Source organism: Notamacropus eugenii, chromosome 2, assembly GCF_028372415.1.
Source record: "Notamacropus eugenii isolate mMacEug1 chromosome 2, mMacEug1.pri_v2, whole genome shotgun sequence".
Taxonomy (NCBI): domain Eukaryota; kingdom Metazoa; phylum Chordata; class Mammalia; order Diprotodontia; family Macropodidae; genus Notamacropus; species Notamacropus eugenii.
Genome location: NC_092873.1, coordinates 450,082,788 through 450,089,042, shown reverse-complemented (window position 1 = coordinate 450,089,042; position 6,255 = coordinate 450,082,788).

The window sequence follows — 6,255 nt, the reverse complement described above, 5'->3', positions numbered from 1 at the left end:
GGAAGAGCAAAAGTTAGAAGAGCAAATGGGTTCAGATTAATCAGCATTTTCTGAGCTAACGATCTCAAATAATTTTGTGATGTGGATGTTGAAAAACACGTCAGTTTACTGAATATTTAAATAGTATAATTGCCCAGGTATCCCCATTTGCCCACTTGAAACAAAGTATAAATTTATAATTTTTGAAATAGGTTACCAAATTCCTACATAGCATAATATTTCGTTTTACTATTAAATAATCAGAGAGTCAGAATTAGTGAGGGCTGGTCTTGTAGTCAGGGATTCAGATCCTCCCCTAAAACATCCTATCAGTGCAACCAGGGCCAAATTACTTAAGTTAGTGGCTTGGCCAACTATTTAAGTCTCTAGCTTACAAATGACTCACTGACATGCTTTGATAGGGGGAGTTCCATCACTGAAAGTTCCTTACACTGAAAAAAAAATCACATATTTTGACTAAAGAAATAAATAAAAAATCCATCTATAAAACTGATGTGAGACCTCTGTATCACTTGACTTATTCCATTATAAAAAAAAATCAATACGAATAAGATGCATATTAGTACTGGGCTGTTACTTTGATTAGAAGATCTTCCCATGAATTTTTCATGACATCTCTATTTTTTACAGTTAGAATCACATACCTTTATCACAGTGCTAAACACATATGAATGCCAAAAATATTAATAACTTGATCTTGATTTCAATTAAAACTTTAACAAAAATTTCAAATACTTAGAGTTTCCCAAAACTACAACTGGCTGCTTTAGAGAGGTAATGAGTTCCATATCCTGAAGGTTTTCACATGGAGACACTAAAACTATAGTGACATTAAAAAAAGATTTGGGAAACACATCCAAATCTTGCAGTGTCCCTGATGTCATCCTTATGCATATTAATTATTATTGCACCACACAAACACTGCAGAAATTGTTGGAAATTACACTGTTATCACATTGCCCTATAAAAGTTATCTTTTAGAAAAAATCCTGAAAAAACCTAGATTTTTCACTTGTCTGCTTTTTGTTAAAGTATAATTGAAATTATTCATATATTGAAACTAAAGCTACCTCTCTGCATCCTCTGTACGTGGTTGTAGTGGATAGACCTGGACTTGGAGTCAGAAGGCAGCAAACAAAAGTAAAAATTAGTTTGCGGAGGGTTTTAAATGCTATACTGGAGAGTTTTAATTTTATCCTTGATGTAGTAGTAAAGAGATGATGCATCCAAACTTCACAGAATTAATTGCCTTAACAAAAGGATTTGTTCAATAAACTTGGACTCGGTCAAAAGGCTACAACCCAGGACCCAGAAGGCCACACGTGAACTTTAGATGAAAGGTTCTCCACCCCTATAAGCCTAAACCATTCTTTGTGAATGTTCAAAGATTGTTGACAGTGGATCAGCTCTAGTGCAATCATGAGATGAAGTTTGGCTATTTCTGTTGACATGAATCCATTGAGTATAATCATATATATAGCTGCACACATATATGTATATATGTGTGGCTATATATGATATAGACATATATTCTTACTATCTAATTTATGCTGTTTCAATTCTTTGGAATCAATTTTCATTCCATTCTTCCAAATTTAAGAGCTTTTTACTGGTAGCATAAAGAGAATCAGAGCTCAATAACTCTGCCTTCTTCCTACGGTCTATTGTCATTAGCTCACCCATCATAAGCTGCAGGAGCATCCCTGCTATTATCTTCTTTGCTCCATTATAACTTAATCATAACATCCTCACTCTCCCAATTTGCACTGGATTATCAAGTTGAGTCCAAAGAGGGAGACTCACTCTTTGTCCCCTCAGAGTTCTATTTATCTAGTAATTCTGATTACTGCGCTTTGTAACACCATCATCTACAACCTTCCATCTGGTGTGATTCTTACAGCACTGATTAACCAACTGATGCTAATTAGCTTCCATAAAAGACTTGTTACTGAAAAGGGATAGCAAGGACAAATGTGACAAAAATATTCCTCAACCTGGGGGCATACGTTCCCTTTTATATGCATTTAACTGCTGAGGAAAATGGCCTCAAACTTGAAGCCCAAATGTACATATGAAGAATGTGTACCTGAAGGATACATTCTGACTCCTGCCCTTCAGAGATTTTTTTCTCCAATAAAGGAGTTCACACTGAGTTTGCTTCAAGGTGAGGCACTCCTTTGCTCATCTGCAGTGGCTTCTTGAAGTATTCAGCGACTCAGCTGCTAGATCAACCTACTGCTGAGCCCTCTTCATTCTAGTGCCTTTGCTCTGCTAATTATTTCCTATTTATCCTGCATATAATTTGATATATATACATACATACATATACGCACACACACTATATATATATACATTATATAATATACGTTATATATAATGTATATATATATATATATATATACACACACACACACACACATACTTGTTTGCATGTTATCTCCCCCATTATATTTTAAGCTCCTTAAAGGAGGGCAGAAACTGTCTTTTACCTATATCCTCAGTACTTAGTACAATACCTGGCACATGGTAGGCACACGTTTATTGATTGATTGATTAGGTCCATCAGATCGCTCCTTAGGGCTGATTTGTTAATGGATAATGGACTTAGCTTCTCTTGCTGCCAGTTCAGTGATCTGTTACTGACTCCTCTGAGGATCTGTCTGATGGCTCTTTCAAAGCTGCTCCCTTGGTTTACATTACACTGCTCTACAGTTTTTCAGTCTATCTATTTGAACACTCTCAGTTTTTGTAGCTACACCATGATTTATTTCCTGTCCACAAAGTATAAATATTCTGCAAATTTCTGGCCTGGCCCTTTCTCTTTAGTGAAAAGCAGCATGAGACAGTAAAAGAAAAAAAAATTCTTGTAATCAGGAGAAACATGGGCCAAAATCCAGTTTCCGAAACATTATTTATGCAGCTATGTCCTTCAGCTCCTCTCCCAGCAACTATTATAATCCTCTCCTAGTTGATCTCCCAACCTCCAGTTTCTCCCTCTATATGCCATCCTCCAAGTATCTGCCAGATCAGTATTTTAAAAGCAAATGTCCGGCCAAGACATATCCCTCCTCAAAAAAGTTCAATGCATTTTGCTATTATCTCCAGGATAAAATCCAAACCCCTTACATAGGCACCTAAAACTCTCCACAATATGATAGCCACCCATCTTTGGAGATTTGTTACCTATCACCCCTTTCTGCACACTCTGCATTCGTCCTATTTTAACTAGCCAGTTATTTCCTAAACTTCGTATCCCTCATCTCCATACCTCTGTACGACCTGTCCTCCACACTCAGGGTACATATTCTCCTCAAATCTGCCTCCTGACATGCCAAACTTCCCTCAAAGATGCAACTTCCCCAGCTAAGCCTTTTCTAAGCTCTTTGAAGGCAGCAGCTATTTCTTCTTTCATATAGCATTTTGCATATACTTGGTGTTAAATAAATGTTGCACTCAAATTAAAAAGCAGAATTATATCTTTCTCCACTCATGAACTAATAAGAGCTTACCATAATTACCACAGACAAAATTTCCAGCACCACCTATTATGGGAATAACAGGAGAAAAGCTCAGCTAGAATATGTTAATTAACAAAGACAGGAATCATTTTTCACATCATAGGCTGGTTTTTTCCATACATAGAATAAGCCACACCACATCAAATTGAGCTCTGCTAAACCAGAGCCATAGAAAGGCTTCCCAACTAAGCATGTCCTTATCCTTTCTTCCACCTGTTAACTATATAAGATTAACCCCCTTGGCTCTGAAACTTATAAAACGACACTGTCTATGAAAGAATTTTTCTATAACAATAATCCCATCTCAATTTCCTGAGCTGTAATCCACATTTGTAAAATAATCCAATCACTTTGACTTCTCCAGAACAAGGTAATCCAGACTAACTATCAAGAGTATAAATCCTGGTTTTGCAATTCCCTAAATAGCCCCCTTGCTAATCTATATTGAATGGAATTTAAGAATGTGGCCAGCCAAGTATCTTGGGGTCTATTCTTTGCCATCCTCCTTAAAGCATCTCCACGGATTCAGGGTATGCCAACCCATCTCTTGCATTTTAAGGGATGTTGCCTTTTCCCTTTGGGTTCGTGAAGAAAAAAAATGACTAGCACACATGTGCCAACTTCTTTTTGGCTCCAGAACTAGGAGCAAAAGTTAGAAATTGCAAATAAGTTATTTCAGAATTGATGTCAGGAAAAAATTCCAAACAATTCATATATACATAAGAAGAATGGGCTGCCTTGGGAAATACTAGGTTCTGACTCTCTGAAAGTCTTCATGCAATAACTGGATGGACACATTAAATATATTGTAGCTGAGATTCTTTGGGGAGTATGGGTTAGATTAAAGAGGCCCATCAGTCTCTAAAATTCTGGGATTCTGTAACTCATCTCCTTATAGGTAAAGAGTTATTACATGTCATGCCCCCCCGCATTGGAATGTACAGTCCTTGAGGACAGGGAATGTTTTGGGCTGTTTGTTTTATTCCTTTCTTGGTATCCCCATTGATCAGTGTATTGCCTGGCACACAATAAGCACTTAATAAATGATTCTTGTCTTACTGACTGACTGGCTTAACTTCCACCCTATTCAGTGTTTCTGAGTTTCCTAGTTCCTTTCCCTTTTGCTGTTCCTGGATCATTGCATTCCCTTTTGTCATATCTGTCATTTCCCTTCACTTCCTCCCATGTTGCCAAGCCCTCATATTAGGAACGGTTGCCCAAGGCTGTTGTCTGCTTTGATCCTACATTTAATTCTAGTAATAGCAAATCAAGATGGAATGGAGGGATCTCATGATAAACCTGAGAGAATAATTCATTAGATGAAGGGTAACTAATTATGTCACTATTTTGATTTAGATTCATGGACCTAGATAGTACCCAGCATCTAGGAGTTAAATTAAATTCATTCTTAAATATAAAGGGAGAGATATTTTCACCCACAAAAGTGGCTCTTATTGACATCCCCCTACATTTGTGGATTACATCACCATTCTCCCCATCGTTCACACACAGCTCATCATTGATGACTGAATTGATGGGTTGGCTAATTCAAAATTCAGACTCTAGAGACCTCCAATATCCAACAGCAAATAAAACAATTGGGTCTCACAACGATGCCACCTACTTTCTAAGGAAAACAAAGATCACAACAATCAAGTAAAGGGCCAGTGACCTCTCACTCCAGGTAGGAATCAGACCTGTCCCAGTTCACCTGACTTTCCCTTTCAGATGACCTTCACCTACTCTGTACATATAGTGTGAGTAGCTAGTTCTTTTCATGTTTTATCTCCCTGCTAGAATGTATACTCCTTCAAAGCAGGAGTTATGTTGTTTTCTTTTAGGGTTTCTAGTTTAGTTTTGTTTTTTATTTTCCTCTTCTCTTCTTCCCCAGCACAACCTGGCCCGAAGTAAGCACTTAATGAGTACTGATTGACAGTCTGATCAACATCCATAGCATAAAAGAAAAGAGGGTGGGTTTCTCACAGTTTCTACTTGAACCAGAGAAGTTCTTGAAGAACTTGAACCAGAGAAGTCAAACATTCTTTCTTAAAGTAGAATTTCTAAAGAACCCTTAGCCCAAGGAAGTAGCTGGGCTGCAGGAATGATACAATTTGCAATGACCAAGAGCCCTCTACTGGCTTTTATATACTTGCATTGTTTTGCAAGGCACTGCTGAGGGGTAAAGTCCTACACGTGACTCCACCTTCAACTTTATTCACTCTGACAGCTGTATTCCTAAGGTTGTCTATTTTTCCAAGCAGCCAAGTGAATAAACGTTGCAAATCTCCATGGTAACCTATTTAGCAGATCACACAAGAGACAAATCAGAGGATCAGAGATGATGCAAGTTCCTATTCGAGTCACACAGAGTTAGCTCCTTGCAGCATCAGCTTACCACCATCATATGTTCACTGAATGTGCATGTGTAGTAAACTAAATCCTTACTCTTGCAATCCTGTTTCACTTAATACTGTGTTTATGTGGAATTGATGAACAGTTTTGGATAGAATAGACTTGCAATATGCATATTTCTTTTTTAACCATGTATTATAATTATTTATTTAAATGCTGTATTTGCTCAACCACATTCTAAGTTCCGTAAGAGCATAAATTTTCTTTTATTAATCTAATACCTTCTCAGTATCTAATACAGTAACTTAAACATACTAGAAAGTCAAAAATTGTTTGTGAAATTTTTTAATTTATTTACTTATTTTCAAAAAGATTCCTAAATTCT